Raw genomic sequence first — 19,846 nt, 5'->3', positions numbered from 1 at the left:
TTAATATATAAGAGTTAATTGCTTTTCTATATATCAACAATAAACAATTGGAATTTGAAATTTTAAAAAATTGCAATAACAAAAAATAAAATAGGTATAAATCCAACAAAATATGTATAGGATCTATACACCAAAAATTATAAAACCTTGATCAAAGAAATCTAAGATCCACATAAATGGAGAAATACTTGATGTTCATGGATTGGGAGACTCAATACTGTTAAAGTGTCAATTTTTTCCATTTTGACCTATAGATTCAATACAATTCCAATTAAAATCCTGGCAAGCTATTTTGCAAATATCAACAAACTGATTCAAAAGTTTATATGGAAAGGCAAAAGACCTAGAATAGCCAACACAATACTGAAGAACAGTCATACTAACTGTTTTCAAGACTTACTATAAAGCTACAGCAATCAATATAGCATGATATTGGTGAAAGGACAGACACAAATCAACAGAACAGAATAGAGAGCCCAGAAATAGACCCCTAAAAAGAGTCAACTGATCATTGACAAAAGAGCAAAGACAATTCAGTGGAGAAAGGATAGTTTTTTCAACAAGTGATTCTGAAGCAATAGGAGATCTAACATGTAAAGAAAATTTAAAAAAATGAACTTAGATACAAACCTTACACCCATCACAAAAAAATAACTCAAAATGCATCACAGACCTATATGTAACACACAAGACTATAAAACTTCAAGAAGAAAACATAGAAGATCTAGACTGTCATGGATAATCTCATTTTTCCATAACTTCAGCAATGACTGTTGACTAAGTCTGTAATTACATCTCAGTCCTTTCTTTTGAATCTGAGGCCCATTTATCTAGCTACCTAATATATTTTACCTTGATGTCCTAATAGTCATGTAATATTCAAGGGGAAAAAATGTTGAATTTATCACCTTTTCCCTGCCCATTTCACTGCACTACCACCTCTTATATTCCCTATCTCCATGAAAACCTCTTCATATATCCAGTTGTCCAGCAGAAACCTGCAAGTACTTACCTAGCTAGCTCCTCTAACTCCTTTACTAATCTCTTGCCAAGTTCTGAATGTTTCACCTACTAAAAACTGTCAAATCTATCTCTTATCCTCAAACCCACGCCCATCAATATGGCCCCTCACCATGTCTCTCTGGATTAGAGCAACAGCCTCCTTCAGTCTCACTGTCCTTGCTACATTCTAGCCTATTCTCCACACTGGAGGAATCTTTCTAAAATGCAGATCTGATGATGATTTTTATAGGCTTCCCTTAACTTTCAAAATATTAAATAATATTCAGATTCTTCACACAGCATATAGTTCCCTTCTGGATCTTGTCTCTACCTATGTCTCCAACAATATTGAGTTCAACTTACTTACAATTTTTCAAACATGGTAACTCTTGCGATTCTGTACTTTGCACAAGCTAATCTCTCTGACCACAGTACCTTATCTCCCACTTATTCAGCTGGCTACTCCTTCGTCAGGCTTCAGGTGTCAGCTGAGGCATTACTCTTCTACAGAGCCTTCCGACACTCCCTCTCTGTGTCCCTTTGTCCCCAACCATCCAATGCCCTCTGCAGAACTCTCTTTCACAGCACTTACCATTATGTACTATGATTGCCTATTTATCCTGCCCACCTGTCTATGAGCTCCTTGAGAGTGAGGTCTTTGCCTTATCTGTCTCCCCAGTGCCTAGCATGGAATGTTGCACAGAGTAGATAATACATGTTTCTTAAATAAACAAATGTGAGGCATGATGTGGAAGAACTCTGATTGTGACTGTGTAAATTGATAAATATGACTATAACACAGCTATGTGCTGGCTGTGACACAGTTTCGTTGGGCAAAGGAGTGGTAAAATCATATATACTTGAATAGTCCATTGACCAAAACTATAGACTATTATGTAAATGTGGAAGCACAGACTATTAAATGTTGCCTGGACTCTGGCAGAGTCCTGCTGGGATCTCTCCTATCATGATGAACTTTGGATGTTTTTTCCTTTCTAGTTTTAAAAGACATAAAATTATAGAATACAGATAATTTGCTGCAATCATTCTGATTTACCATGAAGATCTATATTTAGTATCATTAAAATTTGGAGATGTGTCAATTATACTATGGCTATATAATAAAATTTTTATTAGAACTATGAAAATAAAAAAAGAAAGAATTTGATTTTGAACACTGTATGGATTGAAATGAATATATCCTATCCTTTTCTCTAAATGAAAAACCAACCTTCAATAATTCACATATTGCAGAATGTAAGTAAAAAACATTACATTTACAAGCTTTTAAAAAATCTGATGTAATGTTTTTGCTTTCCACATTTATTGAAACAAAGTGACAAGAAGAATGACCTTCACAAATGTACCTCTCTTAATCTTTTGTTTTCCATGATCATAAAGGCCTAACTAAACATTTGTTTGTGAAGTTCAGAGCTAGGAAACATGAGGGGACAAGTACTTAAAACATATTAACGGTTTACTCCTCTATTTCCTCCACAAACCTCTGGAGGACAGAGACTGGGACTTAGTATCTGGATCCCTTTTGCTTAGCACATTTCTCTACACAGAGTTGGCTTTGAAAAAACACTGACGGAATTATGGATGAATGAATAAATGATAGCCATAATTCCTGGAAGCCATGGAGAACATCTTGGCACATTAGAGCAGGAAAAGCTGGTATAAAAAAAAAAAAAAGAGAGAGGATAAATGGATTTAAAAAATGTGGTATATATACATAGTGGAATACTATCCCACCATCAAAAAAATATGAAATCCTGTCATTTGTGGCAACATGGATGGAACTGGAGGACATTATGTTAAGTGAAATAAGCCAGAACAGAAAGTTAAACACCGCATGCTATCACTCATACGTAGAAGCTAAAATAATGTTGTTCTTATACAAGTAAAAAGTACAACAGAGGTTACTAGAGGCTGAGAAGGGTAGTGGGAAGGAATGGGTAGGAAGAGATTTGTTAAAGGATACAAAATTACAGCGAGATAGGAGGAATAAATTCTAGTGGTCTACAGCACTGTAGGATAACTATAGTTAACAATAATATACTATATATTTTCAAATAGTTAGAAGAGAGGATACTGAATGTTCCAACACAAAGAAAGGATAACTGTTTAAGATGATGGATATGCTAATTACCCTGATCTGATCACATACATTGTAATTGAAACATTACTATGTACCCCATAAATGCATATGATTATTATGTGTCAGTTAAAAAATGTTTATAATAAAAAAGAGGAGTGGACATATACTAATATATTATCTATTAATATTCATTGATACATAACATATGTCATATTGAAATAATATATTATATTAATATATTTTAATTATATAGAACCAAAAGGAAGTTCATTTACATAAAACTCTTTTTAAAAGAATTCTCAACAAAATTACATCATAGGAATTCAAAGTCAAAACAGATACAAATACCCAGAGAATAGGAAGTAAATAAAACTACATGTCTGACGTCAGTTTGAAACCTAAGTAACAGCTTTAAAAGAAATTTTTTTTTTTTTTTTTTTTGAGACAGAGTCTTGCTTTGTTGTCCAGGCTAGAGTGAGTGCCGTGGCGTCAGCCTAGCTCACAGCAACCTCAAACTCCTGGGCTCGAGCAATCCTTCTGCCTCAGCCTCCCGAGTAGCTGGGACTACAGGCATGCGCCACCATGCCCGGCTAATTTTTTATATATATATCAGTTGGCCAATTAATTTCTTTCTATTTATAGTAGAGGCGGGGTCTCGCTCTTGCTCAGGCTGGTTTTGAACTCCTGACCTTGAGCAATCCGCCCGCCTCGGCCTCCCAAGAGCTAGGATTACAGGTGTGAGCCACCGCGCCCGGCCTAAAAGAAATTTTAAAATGAAAATTCATATATAAAACTGTTATAAAATATAACAAATGAAAGGCTATAAGTACAGGAATAATTGATTATTAAAACTCTGTATGTGAAGTAAAAATATTGGACAACTCAGTGAAAAAGCCATACTGGTTTATAGGCATCTGATTTAACTACTTTTTCACTTTCCAACAGGTTTTGCGGTATGTCACAATCTTGCTTTATTCACAATGGAAGGGAGGAACTTCAAATCTAAACATGTCCTAACAGAGCAATAACCAGCCCAGCTGGTAGCTGCTGAAGGACTGACCAACTGTGCTGTCAGCTGAGGGTGGTGTCTGTCTGCAATAGCACCATTAAGTACTGGTCAACACAATCAGGGCCTAGAAACAGAGAAGACAACCTCAGCCTAGAAAAGACACACAGAATGTTTTCTTAATTGCTAAAAAAGCCATTTTAATTTATAGTGAGTCACAGACTTACCATCTTGCTAAGGATAGAGACAGTATGGCAAGTTTTTAAATATTAAAAATAGACGAAATAAAGAAAATATGTAAAAATTATTGAAAGAGGAATAATTAGTTGCAATGGCCTGAAAGATTGATAAAATTAGCTTCCTAAGGGAGGCAGACTAACATCAAAGCAGTCGCCCACTTTCAAATAACCTATTTGTACAAATGGGCAAGCAGCAGAAGTTCCCTCCCACCTCCAATACAAATCATAACACAGACAATCCTTACGTTAACAGCTCTCAGCCTAAGGGCAAAAGGTCAGGTCTTCCTGACCACAGGAAGAACAACCTTTCCAGAGAGCTACCTTCTTTTAGTAAGAATGAGGAATTAATAAAATACCAGTGTCAATAAATAACCACTCCTTTCCTTTCCATACTCACCTTCTGGTCTCTAGATCCCAGTCTAGCATGTAAAGGAAAGAAGAAACAAACACAGCTTCTACTACTTAGGTAGGGGAGATGTGGTCCTCAAATACACACTTCCATAGAAATAAAATCACAAGTGGAAGTTTGTATGGCAAAAGCTGTTCAATGAGCATGACTTTTCAGGTAAGAATGAGTTGAATACTTTTCCTGAGCTGATGCCTGAAGCTAATCACCTAGTATTAATACTGCTTATATATAGAAATATAATCTGAGTCCTAAACAACTGATTTGCAAGGTAACTTCTAGAGCAAACAAGAACTCTCTTAAGAAAACAGAGGAACTCATTTCAGAGATCAGTTTCACAATGGTTTAAAAATTCTTTTGGATCAGTAGATTTAAAATTAGTTTTATAAAACAGCAGCGTTTGAAGAAGTTTCAAAGATCAGAATAGTTTATTAGAAAGATTTTTAAAATTTCGTTTATTTGCTCAACATTGGAACTTAGACTACAATGGTGCTACTTTAGTGAAAATGTAACAGATCACCTGATTATTTTTTAACATAAAAGGAATTGAATAAGCTATAACATTGTATATGAATAACATTATATGAATTGACTCTTTGAAGGAGGAAATGTAACCCTTTAAGGAATGTTTAAATTGGGTCCTTCTTATCACCATTATGCTTACTCTTAGGTCAAAGATAGGGTTTTAAGGTCTGAAAAACATTTAAAAAGGTTGTAGAATTCCAGAGTTTAGGAATCGTACTTATTGGCTTTTTTTCTAAAGTTAAATACAAGATACAAAAATAATAAATCATTAACATGACATTGTCTGTCCATTTTGTGCTGCTATATCAGAATACTTGAGACTGGGTAATTTATAAAGAACAGAATTTTTTTTCTCTCAGTTTTGGAGTCTGAGAAGTCCAAGATCCAGGCACCAGCATTTGGTCTAGTGAGGGCCTTCTTGCTGAATCCTCATATGGCAGAAGGCAGAAGGGCAAGAGCTACTGTGTTTCCCCGAAAGTAAGACACAGTCTTATATTTATTTTTCCTCAAAAAGACACCCTAGGGCTTATTTTCAGGGGATGTGTTATTTTCTCCTCAAAGCCTCAGCTTGCAGCACGCACAGGATGGCCGGGACCTGACAGGGGGAGCTGACCTTGTTGGTGGGGCTGCCCACACCTTTCTGGTCACCTCTGGGATAGTAGCTGTCACGATGGGGTAGATGAGAAGGGCTGCTCTGTCTTCTTTACCGCTCCAGCTTCACGACGAAATGCATGGGTTGTGCAGATATGCTGTGTAGCCATGCCCATCACTAGGTCTTATTTTTGGGGTAGGGCTTCTATTGCACAAATGCTTAGAAATCCTGCTAGGGCTTATTTTATGGGTAGGTCTTATTTTCAGGGAAACACGGTAGCTAGTCTTTATAAGTACCTTAATCTCATTAATGAGACAGCAGCCCATGTGGCCTAATCACCTATTCAATGCCCATCTCTTAATACTATCACACTGGCAACACCTGAATTTTGGAAGGGCTGCATGCCAACCATAGCAGACATCAATAGTTTTTAGGAAAGATGTGGAAGAGTAGTTTCAAACCAAAGTCAGACAAGTTGCTGCAAATATATCAGAATGGAAATTCAATAAAGCAGAGATTTCTGCCTATTTTATTATAGCCTCATCTCCTTATCCTAGAACAGTGCTTGGCACTTAGCAGCTACTCAGTAAATATTTGTTACATAAATGAATGAAGAATATCTCCCTATAAATTCCAGAAATATTTGAGAAAGTTTAAAAGATAAGTTTTGTCAATATACAGCTAAGTTTTGCTGCAAGAAAGGATAAATTATACCAATATGAATATATAAATATAAATACAAACTGATTACAATTGATCATAATCCTACCACTCAGAAAGCTACTGCTAACAGGCTGATATATTTACTTTTGGCTCTTTCTCTTGGGCATATTTTTACACAGTTGAGATCAAATGTTACTCGAAATAGTCTATTTCAGTTTCATTGTTCACTTAAATTTTTAGTGTAATCCTTTTCCAATGTTATTGAAAATGAGGGTCTTCATTATTTAATACTTTTCAAATGTCCTATTCAAATAGTCAAAAAGGCCTGAAAACAATTTTTAGTGACAAATAACTTTTATATAAGTTACTGGTACTAGATCATTCTCTAGTCCTTTGTATCAAATTTGTGATTTATAGGCTTAAAGACAAAACTGTATTAGAGAAAACATTGTTAGTACCAAGTATGTAGTTTTGAGAGGAGACAAAATATATCTCTAGTTCATTCATTTGTTCATACATTCAAAAATATTTACTTGAGTTGAGTTAGTTGAGTTACCATGGGCTAAGTACTGAGAACAGGGTGAGCAAAACTACAGTTACTATCCCATAGAGTTTATAATCTAGTTAAAGGAGATAGATATTAATCAATCCAGAAACTAATTTAAGATCACAACTGTGGTCAAATGTAAATGTTAGAAATAAGAGGTGTATGGTGATACATGCCACTATACAATAATAGGAGTTGGTCTAGACTGGTAGTGGGGTGTATGCATGTGTGCACGGTGTGTGTGTATGTGTCTGCACACAGCAAGAAATTAGGACTTGGAGGTAGGTTGGGAATAATTTTATCTAACATTTACTGAGTACTTCATTCAACACTAGTCAGGCCCTGTGTTGGGTACTTTATAAGGCTTATTTCATTTTCTCATTCAATAATCACAGTATTTTATGAGTAAGAATTAATTTCCCTCATTTTACAGATAATGAAATTGAGGCTCAGGGAGACATCAAATAACTTACTTAAGATTACATAGCCAGTAAATAATGAGCTGGGATAGGAACCCAGACAATATGAAGACGGAGTCTTAAGTCATATGCTACAAATCCCACTTTACATAATTGACAATTATACTGAGACACGAAGGGTAAGTTGGTGTTAATAAAACATGAGGGAGGAAAGAGGAGAGAACATTCCATGCAGACTGAGAAACATGAGACAGTCTCCAAGATAGGAGGGACTGTGATGAATTAAAGCAGGGACAACAACAAAGCCAGTGAACTAAGTAAGAATGCAGAGAGCAAGGGGGAACATGGAGATGAGGCTGGACCAGTGAAAGCCCTCCAGGGCTACATTAAGGATGCTGGCATCCCTAAATGCAATGTGAAGGCACAGATGCTTTCACTGCTTTTATTTGAAATTCCAATACTTAAGGGGAAGAAAATTCATAAAGTTGGATTTAATGAGGCAAGGACTAGAAGAATGAATGCTCAGTTTCGAATATATCCTATTAATAAAGTATGAATACTTCAGGAATAAAAGTGGTAGCTTTTAAATACCCCTTCAAGCAAACTCAAATATAGACAAATTTAAGAGGGGTTTGTTTTTTCCTTCTGAGTCCAAGATATATCAACAACCAAAGAGAATTCTATTAAAAGAGTACTAGAAAATGGCTTTGGGCTAGGTTGTGACAGATATGGGTCAATCAACCCTAATGCCTGGTCTGGAAGTAGGAAAGTTGACACAGACTTCGGTCATAGAGGTACAGCAGCCCAGGGATGATGGTATTCGAGTTATGACAATGGAAACAGTAAACATTTTATTGAGAATAAGTTGGAAAAGCATGGGCTATTCATCAGGCTTTGGGAGATGAGGGTAGAGGGAAAGCAATAAAAGGTATTTCCAAGATACAGTCTGAAAACATCATCTCTAGATGTCAACAATCATAATACAACAAGATTGTATGCTTCATGAAAACCGTGTTACTTTCAATAAATTTGACTCTTGAATAATAAATCTTTTATCATCCCAGTTAACATGCAGATCCATTACAATATTCCTTTATTGTTTTGAATCTCGATGGTTCAGAATGTTTCGACGCCGTATTTCTGAATGTATTTTTATTAGAATTATACCAATAATAATGAATTTCATCTAGGAAGTATTTTCTGAAGCAACTGAGTTCTATGATCACTTATCTATATAATGTAGTGACATTATATCCATTTTCTTTCACTTTTCAGTTCCCAAAATTATTTTCATTGAAATTAGTTTTTTTTCTCATAAATTTTACAATAAAGATCTGATTCTTTCATCAGGTTTTTGTCATGCCAAATTTGGTCATTTATATCAAATTTGATTGATTACATGTTCTGCCATTGTGAATTGTCTTTTGTGGCCATTATTTTTATCAAGTCTTATTTTGCCAAATGTGACAAGAAAATGTGATTTTTCTTTTATTGATAATTAAATTTACTTTGTAGAGTTTTAGTAATTTTCATCTTTATTTTGGGATTATTTCTTGCTCAAATTTTTTCCTTGTCAATTTTTTTTCTATTTTAAATATTAATGGCAAGAAGTTTCTTTTCTTTCTTCTTTAATTTTTTGGGGGGATCTGGGAAAACTTCTCTGAACATAGATCTAAATTATTGGCAATTTAATTTTCTATTGATTATTCATACCAGTGATAAACAACAAATTCACTTAAATATAGAACTCTGGGAGTTATGCTTATGGAATAGAATTTAAATGTCATAAATCAAAATAATATAAAAATAATAATTTGACTAACAAAAACAGGAGGTGAGAGGAAGGGAAAAACAATAAGTTCAATACTTTTCTCAACTTAATACAAGAGAGTGATATAGTCTAAAGGTGAAAAATAGTTACATCTGATTTTTATAATCCTTTAAAAATACACTTAAAGGATTCCTTTAGAGATCTATTGTGAATAAATGTTATTTTTCTTCTAGATGGAATTATTGATAAAAAGATATAAAAATTGTGTTACATCAACTGACATATCTACTATATGCAGTGTATGAGACAGCTTATTTCATAACATCCTGACCTACATAAGGATTATCATTTTAAAAAATCTCTACTAGGATACTAGGCAACAAAAAGGGTCTCTTTTAAAATTTCTTCTATTATTGTGAAGTTGAACTTTTTTAGACATTTGTTTGGAATTTTTATTTATAACATCTTTCTATTTTTGTCTTTTGTTTTTTCTTATTGATTTTAAGAGCTTTTTTATACTTTAAGAATATTAGTATTTTCATATATAATACAAATTTTCCCTCCAAATTTTGGTTTACATTTTATGATTTTTTTTATATGCTGAATTTTTATGCAATCAACACTATCTTTTCCATTAAAGATTTCTTCACTGGTTTTCATGCTTTAAAAGACCTTCCCTAAATTGAGATTAAATTAAATAGCAGTTATATTTGTTCGTGTGAGATGGGTTCAAACTTCATGTTTTCCCAAGGAAGTGAACAGTAGTCCCAATATACTTATGGAACCAGCTCCTGTCCCAGTGGGATACGTTTTTGAGGCACTAGACTGCTACTTATGCTAGATTCTAATTCTTACCTATGCCTGTAGATAGCTATGTGGTTCTCCTTCCTTCCTGGAAAAACAAGCCTCTTCCTACCTGGTGAAGAGAAGAAATGAAGGACCAGTTCCTGGTCTTTACCTCCTTTCAATTTATTTTTTTGATTCTAAGTTCCTCCACATTCCTCTCCAATCTTTGTTGGGTCCACAGTTTAAGTTCAGATTCTACTTCCATGTTTTTAACTTGTATCGTGTTTTTCAGAAATGTAATTTTACATTAACTACTAAAAATGTGGAAAATAGATGGTTATCCAATCAACAGTATGGTTCTTGAAAAACTAGTAATCAGGCCAGGCACAGTGGCTCACGCCTGTAATCCTAGCACTCTGGAAGGATCGCTCAAGGTCAGGAGTTCGAAACTAGCCTGAGCAAGAGCGAGATCCTGTCTCTACTAAAAAAATAGAAAGAAATTAATTGGACAACTAAAAATATATAGAAAAATTAGCTGGGCATGATGGCGTGTGCCTATAGTCCCAGCTACTCAGGAGGCTGAGGCAGGAGGATCGCTTGAGCCCAAGAGTTTGAGGTTGCTGTGAGCTAGGCTGATGCCACGGAACTCTAGCTCCAGCAAGAGAGCGAGACTCTGTCTCAAAAAAAAAAAATAAATAAAAACTAGTAATCATTACAAAGGAGAAATGATCATCAAGTAAAATAGTGCCTGGCAGAAGTTATTTAAAATTTCCTCCCCCAATTTTGTAAGCTGTATACTGCCAATGGTATGTGGTAGAAACTCAGCAAATGTTTGTTGTTGGGAAGAATTTATTTTTTTAGGTCTGAAAACACAGACATTGGGTATAGTTTCAGATTTCAGAATTTTTGCTGCCAAAATATTTTATGCAAAGAAATGTAAAAGAATACAGAGGAGAAAATAACCTAAAATTTCCTCACAACACACTACATTATGATTTATAATTTAGTAAAGTTTAGATATTCCTGGTAGCTAGCCACCAGAGAGAGAGTTATTTCTCTAACAACAAGAGGAATCACTACACTTAAAACCCAAAAAAAAACAACTTTCTGGGCTCCTTTTATTCACATTTTTATTGATTAATCTCCTCCTAGAAAATGAACTGTTAACTCTTAAGAACAGGCAATACAGGCAAATTTAAAGAAGTTACCATCATCAAATGCCCTGGTAGTGGCAGACAACGGACATTAGACTAACCTAAATTCCATCTCCAGCTCTCTTCTGCCTGTCTCTACTATAAAGCTTCTCATGAGAGGCCATGGACACAACTCTGTCCAGTGAGATACAAGCAGATGTCTGCTAGCACCACCTCTTTCCTTTCCTTCTCCTTAATGACTAGAACATATTTGTGAGGTGTAGTAGGCAGCTTCCAAGATGGCTCCCAGTGATGCCTACCTCCTGATATTCATGCTCTTGTGTAGTCCCCTTCCATACTATATCAGGGTTACGTGATCAAAAGAATATGGCATGAGTGACAACACTTCCAAAATTACATTATACAAGACACTGCAGCTTCTGCCAGGTGTAGTGGTGGTGCCTATAGTCCCAGCTACTAGGGAGGCTGAGGCAGGAGGATCACTTGAGCCCAGGAGTTCTAGGCTGCAGTGAGCTACCATTATACCACTGCACTCCAGCCTGGGCAACTGACTCAAGACCCAGTCTCAAAGGAAAAAAAAAAAAGACATTGCAGTTTCCACCTTGTTCTTGTCTCCAACTGTGGGCTCCCTCCCTTCTCTGATCCTCAAATTCTCTCTCGCGCGCTCTCGCTCTCTCTCTCTCTCTCTCTCATAATTTGCTCTGGGGAAGGCCTGTTGCCATGTCTTAGAGGTCCCATGGAGCCCTATGGAGAGGTCCACATGGTGAGGAACTGAATCTTCCCTCCAACAGTCATGTGAACCAGTTTAGAAAGCATATCTCCAGCTCAACCAGACCTTCAGATGACTGTAGGTAGCCCTATCTGATACCTTCACTGCAACCTACAGAGAGATCCTGAGCCAAAACCTCACAGCTAAATCACTCCTAAATTCCCAGCCCTCAGAAACGGTCTGAGATAATGTATATTGTTTTTATCTGATATCTTTTGGGTATTTTTGTTAAACAGCAATTTTGTTAACAAATACAGTGATGCCTGAAGGTACAACAGCCATTTTGTGACCTTGAGGATGAAATCCACATTGAAAGGATGGTACAGGTCATCATGAATATAGTTGAGCATCATGTCAGCTCTGAACTGCCTAAATTAAGACTTCTTGTAGCGCAAGACCCCTATCTCTTTATACTGCATAGTAAGGTTTTCTGTTATTTGCAGCCAAACACATTCCTAACTGACAAACGCAACAATTCCCAAAACCCAATTACAGTTTCCAAAGAAAAGTTCTTTTTATTCAAGGATCTGCCTCTGCTCAGAAGTTCATACTTCTCTTATCTTCTGGAACCCAGCTGTTCATTTCCTGATCCAGAAAAAATACTCAGGCTGTCCTATAGGCACGCACTCCTGGTGTTTAAAGGCAGTGGCTAGGATTATGCCCTTTATTCAGCAAGCAATTACAATTCTAGTAGAATGCCTACTTCTTAAAACATGTCTCCCTTTGACATATCCTTTTCAAAACTTCATTCAGCTATACCCCAAAACAAAAAGGTTTCAGAAATTGATTCTAAGCAGCTAGATCATATAATCCATAGGAAAATGAGTTTCTCGTGACAATAATCTGCTTTATCTTATAAATTCTAGGAAAGCATTTCAGCCAAAGAGCAGGGACTGACTGTCTATGAATGAAGTACAGTAATATGCCACATAGCAAGGTTTCAGTCAATGAAGTACCAAATACACAACAGTGGTCCCATAAGATTAAAACAGTACTGTATTTTTACTGTACCTTTTCTATGTTTAGATAAACAAATACTTACCATTGTGTTACAACTGCCCACAGTATTCAGTACAGTAACCTGCTATACAAGTTTGTGGCCTTAGAGCAATAGGCTACACCATATAGCCTAGGTGTGTAGTAGGGCTATACCATCTAGGTCTGTGTAAATACACTCTAAGATGTTCAAACAATGACAAAATTGCATAATGATATTTCTCAGAACATATCCCTATTATTAAAATGACACATGACTCTACGCAAAAGGTGTAAGTTCAGCTCAGAAAAATCTCCTGTCTTAAAAATCTAACATTCCCCTTTCTAACTAAAAATCTCTCTTTAGATGCCAAAAACGGTAACATGTAACAGAAGGAAAGTTTCATTTGGCACAGAAGTAAAAGTAATTTTGGTCCAGTGACCTTGCTTTGTTTTTTCTCTCCAAGCATACATTGCTCAGAGATAGAGGCAACGCAGCCCCAGAAGAGGAAGAAAAATTACAGGAAATCCTGATCCACACTTGTCTAAAATCATCAAATAATCTAGGCAACTGGTATTCACTCATATGATAGCTTTTAAGTTGTCAGCAATTCTTGGCAAACATGTGAATAGAAAATAACTTCAGGAAAATTCTGAGCTCCCAAAGCCTTAGTGTTCTTATGGGTCTCTTGCCCTTAAAAAGAGAGTGTGTGTGAGGGTACCTAAGAAAGGAAATATAGTCAGAGAATAAACTTCCTGCTCTAAAAGATAACATAATCCAAGATATCAAGTATACTATATTTGAGGAAACACCAAATTTAATATGGAGTTTTCCAAAATTTATGACACTCCACATATATTTCATATATATTAATATACATATAATTTATAGAAAATAACCTCTTAAAATTTAACCAACCTGAGGAAGCCATTTCTTAAAATTTAAAGAAAAAATTTCATTTTAACTTTTGAGATATAAAAATGAGTCTAGAATCTCTGAAGCTAGCTCAAGTACACTCCTGGATTCTAACAGCACTGCTTAATCATACTCAAGCAGACACAAAACAGTGTTTCATAGAAATGTGATAGTTGCTATTCCAATAATCAGTAGATTTGCTTTTAATGTTTATTCAATTGCATATGTTCAGAACTAATATGACATGGATTGTTAAAGCTTGGAACAGCTCCTTGATTCTAAAACATGGTCACTTCCATATGGCTATATATAAAAAAGCTGAACAGACAGGCAAAATTTAAAAAATATTTTAAAAATATGGAACACTTCACGAATTTGCATGTCATCCTTGCTAATCCTTTATCATTCCAATTTTGGTATATGTGCTGCACAAGCACAGGCAGGCAAAATTTGAAATGCTAGTTTCCATCCTTCAGAGACCCACACAGGACTCCTTACCTCATACTTTGTGAAACTGTCACATTCATGCATATTTTTGCTTTTGATCTATGGAATTAATTGAGGAATACATTCAGTTCTAATTTTTATTCTCCCTTCTGCTGCCCCTACCAGTCCTCCCAATAACTGACAATAAGTTGTTCTAAAAACTTATGATAATATTCCCGAGATTTTTCTGCAACTTGAGTATTTCTTCCACTCACAGGAAAATAGGCCTAGACCATAACAATGAAAGTGAACTCCACCAGAGCCAAGACAATGCGAGTAAACTCAGGGACTTCCCCTTTGCTATACCATGGTACTCTTTGACCTACTTTGGTTTTCTACAAATCTCCCCCTTAGTTCTCAGCCCTAAAGCACCAAAGCTAGGCCTCTGTTAATCATTGTGCATTAATATACAATAACAGTAATAAACAAAAAACACAAAACACATATGTATATATACATACACATTTATATTAGGGAGTAAACATCATCTAATCTGTGGAAAAAGCCATACCACTAAATAAAACATTAACAAAGGATAATTAATTGAGGTTATTTTTCTGGAATAGATTCCAAAACACGTAAAAGGAGACTTTTAAGAGAAACAGTATAAGAAATTTTGCAAAAGCTTTTAAAACTAATGCCTTGTGTATGTATTCCTGATCCACAGATCTCATCTTTTGTTTAAAGCCCCTGTTTATACAACTTTATAATTTCTAATTGGAGTGGGAAGAGAGATCTTACCTGCCTGATTTGATCTGCTAAGTCTTTTTTCTCCTTTGGGGGAAGATTAAGTCTGCCTTTTCTATTGATTAGTTCAATACTGTGGAGTTTAAGATTCTAGGAAAGTGTTATATGAACATAAACAGCAATGACAGTGAACTAATCTCTTTTAGAGGGAAAAATCCCTCAAAGGCAAAGACAATTCCCTCTTTCATTTACCTTTTTAGGTCAGTAAAAGTAGGCCATCAATAACTATAATGAGTATAGCATCTGCAGGGTGCTCAATTCTACTTTAACTACATAGACTAATTTAATCTCACTTAAATTATGATTAAGTGAGATCAGTACTGAGTATGTCATGGAGCCACCACTACTAAGCCTAGGAAAATTTGTTACTGGAAAGCAGCAATTCCCTCTCCCTTCCCCCATGCCCCAAATGACCAATAGAATCAGGAATAACCACATACTCTTCCTTCTTTGTTAAATTTGTGCCAGATATCTTTCCATGTTTCAAGAGGGAAAGTATACACTGCTCTTTCCATCTTACCCTCCCAATCTTTCCATCAGAATAGACTGACTTCAAATCAAATAAAATTAAACAATTAAATCAATAAATATATATAAACTTTGATTTAATTTGTGATTAAAATTGCTACTCGGAAACTTAACATTTTCTTTAAAAATGCATTTTACTCTTTGAAATATTTCACCCATTTTATTGATAACTCACATGTATATCTGACTTTAAAATGTGCATAATGTATAATTAAAGCAATAAATTTTTCCTAATTTTACAGTTCCCTTAGGAAAAAAGAACAATGCATTAATATAGATACTTGTGAGCCACATCTGATTTTGTGGATTAAACCTAAATAATTGAAAGGCATGTTATGCAAGGAAAAATAGCCTTGATCAAAAAAATTTTTAACAAATTTAATGTATATGAATTTTCTATTTATAACATAAAAATAAAAAATTTAAATTTTGAACACTTTCAAATATAGATTTAAAATATATTATTCACTTTAAACAAAAATTAAATGGGATATATCAGAATTAATTTTAACTAAACATTTTGGGATATGCAATAAACAGACTTTTACTTTACCTCTATCAATGATGAATTGAATAGAAAAAAGAAAATTGAGCCATGTTTATAATTTTGGACACAAAGAATTGAAATTCATGGCATAGAAATGAACAATGAGCGGTAAAATCATCATGAAATAGTCCTAGACTCTTAGTGAACTAATATTTAGCCTTGTCACTAAACTGGTTTGATATCTGCCAACCTCTAGATTTCCCTCCTGCCCCCTTTTTGTCCTACAGGCTATGATCATCCAAATCCTCAAACAGCTATACCCTATGTTCTTGAATTATATGCAAAGACATCTTGCTTATAGATGATTCCAGAGTAAATAAATAAGAGCACTGGTGAAAGTAATATTTTTTATAAATCTGCAAGAACACTGATAGTGATAATGATTCTCAAATATGCCCACAGTTAAGGAAAAAGTCAATAAACCTAAAGGTGACATATTTGACTATATGAGAAAAGGTGTACTTGGCCCCAAAGCATCATGGATTCAGCTACCTAGACAGTACTCTGATCAATGATATATTATTTAATACCAAAATAGCAAATGATTTAGGACAGTATATACTTGAGAACCAAAGGAAGAGCTGAGATCTGAAAGCCACAGGTCATCATCAATCACCAAATCACGGGTCAGAATCAGGTGTTACATGTTTTTTTTAACCAGTTCAGAGAACATCAAATATAAGAGAGAGAGAGAACACACAGAGAGTTTATTAAAAGTGTAACAAGTCCATATCACTAACAATATACTTTAATGTTGGCAAAATCTGTGTGGCAATAAACTAATAACAATTTAGCAATTTCTATGTAACAAGCAAAACAACAACAAACAGTCCTCTTTTACATTTTCTACACTCATCTATCTGCCTGTAAATCTTCATATTGCTAAATATACTATGACAATTTAAAAATAAAGAAATAGTTATCAATAATATTGTGCTCTTGTTTTTTTATCGAGTATGTCATATAGGTCACCTATCACATAAGAAATTGTGCTGTTTGAATTGGATGAAACAACTGGGATAGCATTTACCCCAGCTACTTTTCCTACTATTGCATTGATCCTCTGATCCAACAAATTAGAATTTTGCACTTACGTTTAATCCCTCTCTTCTTTAGTCACCAAATTTAATAGCTCATTAAATCATTCCCTTTTTCTATTATTTCTCATTTTCACACCTATTATTATAATCTTTATAAGCTTATATTTTCCTTAACTATGGGCATATTTGAGGATCATTATCACTATCAGTGTTCTTGCAGGTTTATAAAAATATTATTTTCCCCCAGTGCTGTTATTATTTATTATGATGCCTCTCAGATTTATAAGAATAAATATTATTTAATATCTCCCTTTCCTGTTTCTATTTACTCATTCAATTTTCAGAGATCTGTTTCATTTTTCAATTTTAAAAGAAATACCAATCCATTATAATTTAAATAACTACAGTATAAACTCACTTGGTCTCTAAAATCATTTAGTTGTCCCTTTCACACATTCCTTTCTATCTGATTCTGGAGACCTGAGAAGAAACTCTGAAGCAGAGTCATTCTTCTTTATGAAATAGCTTCAAAGGTGGAACAAGAAGACTGGAAGATTAAAAACAAACAAACAACAAAAAAAGAAAAAACAAGATATTGGGCCTAATATGGACAAGGCTGCAAGCCAAAAACTAAAATGTATGTGTACTCAGGTGTAGAAAAGGCTCTGGATCACACATTTGTCTTTCACACATTTGTGGACAAAATAATATTTTTGGTGTCTAAAAATACTGACCATTTATTAAAGATAGAAAAATACAAAACATAGAAATAAAATTTATTTTCTTAAAAATACAGTAATAGCTTTTTTCTATTATGATACAAAATACTACCTATAATTATCATCTAAAACCAACACACTGAAGGCATTTTACAAAGATTAGAATTTCTTTTAGTCTAATACAAGTTAAAAAGAGCCTGAACTAAGACTAGATCATCCCTGAAATCTTAAAAAAAGCAAGTTTAGGACGGATAAAAGAATTACTACCATACATACAGTGAACAGTAAAATTATGAAAATTATGTAATACATTAGAAATCCTGGTTTTGCATGCAAATTAATTCTCTCCAACTAATACTAATATTAAGAATTAAGATATTAAGAATCCTTTCTTAGATCCTGTATTTTGATTTTTGGTTTAATATTTTTTAGCTAATAATAAAAATATATAAACCTATAATTTCTACCAAAATCTCTCTCCCTAGAGCCTTTGCTGCTTCCTAATGGAGGGAGAAACAAACCATATGCCTGCTTATTTTTACGAGGCTAAGGTTTGTTGGTATTTTTTCTTTAAGTCACTTTGGTTTGGTGTGGGGTTTTTTGGTGGGGACAGGGGCCTATTATTTTTCTTTCTCTCCCTGCAGTGAGGATAAGGAAAGTCTGTGAATCTTTCTGGCATATAATGAAAAAGAAGGCAGGCAGGAATCATATATGGGTCTACTCTATTTCTCTAAGGAAATTTTGACCAATTTGAGTAACTAAGATCTGGGCATGTATCATAGCACTGAGAGCATCTGATAATATTTAAAGTTAAATAAAAATAAAATGCAACCAAGGAAGTCAACTAGATAGTCTTCTATTTTCAGGAATGTGTAATATGGAGAAAGCAGGTCCATGAAGACATCCAAAATGATGGAAACTCCTAAACCACCTGAATAACAGATATAATAAATGAACACTATTTTTAAAAGATAAGAGATAATGACCACCCCCCCCAAAAAAAACCATTTTGCAATAGTGAGAAACACTGCTAAACATAAAAGTTTTAGGGAGTCCATGCAGAGAAAAATGGATTTGCCTGGGTCAAGTGTCAGTGAAGACTTGCAGTACAGCAAATGTAGATTACATTTGAAGTAGCAAAGAGATGCCAGAATAAAAAGGAAATTTTCAGATATGGAGAAAAATATGTAAGAAGTCGTCTTCATCATTTCATTATCTTTTTGGACCTGGTTATTCTGGTGCAATATTTACCAACAAAATTAATTATGTTTCCTCAGACAAATTTACTTTTAAAATGTATGCTTTTTTTTTTTTTTTGAGACAGTCTTGCTTGGTTGCCCAGGCTAGAGTGCAGTGGCGTCATCATAACTCACTGCAACGTCAAACACCTGGGCTCAAGCAATTGTCCTGCCTCAGACTCCTGAGTAGCTGGGACTACAGGCGCATGCCACTGTGCCCAGCTATTTTTTCTGTTTTTAGTAAAGATGGCTCTCGCTCTTGCTCAAGCTGGTCTTGAACTCCTGAACTCAAGCATTCCTCCTGCCTTGGCCTCCCAGGGTGTTAGGATTACAGGCGTGAACCACCATGCCTGGCTAAAATGTATACTTTTTAATCTTTCATTCTAATACCACTTAACCTGATTGCTTCTCTGATGTGGAAAAGATGATATAACCCCAAGAGCCTGCAGCCTGGATGTCCCATCATCCTCCAGCCCTTATTATTCAACAAAATGTCCAATGTCATTTTGAACCCCAGTGCCTCCACACTCAGTACAACTTTCCCTTTCCAGGTACACATCTCCAGTCTATCTGGACACAAAAGCATTTTGTCACCTGCACTGCGGAATTCTCCACATCATAACCCACTTCCCTGAGCTGCCATGGCACCCTCCCTGTACAGTGCCCACTC

The 19,846-nt window shown here is 34.9% G+C and overlaps 1 protein-coding gene and 1 pseudogene across 1 annotated transcript in view; both read right to left on the bottom strand.

The window, feature by feature from the left end:
* Positions 1 to 19,846, bottom strand: part of SESN1 (sestrin 1) — a 99,991-nt gene that overhangs the window by 54,329 nt on the left and 25,816 nt on the right. The window lies entirely within an intron of this gene.
* LOC142871242 (uncharacterized) lies at positions 14,223 to 14,308 on the bottom strand (annotated as a pseudogene).

This window comes from Microcebus murinus, chromosome 5 (assembly GCF_040939455.1).
Source record: "Microcebus murinus isolate Inina chromosome 5, M.murinus_Inina_mat1.0, whole genome shotgun sequence".
NCBI classification, from domain to species: Eukaryota; Metazoa; Chordata; class Mammalia; order Primates; family Cheirogaleidae; genus Microcebus; species Microcebus murinus.
This window is presented reverse-complemented; position numbering and strand designations above follow the sequence as displayed.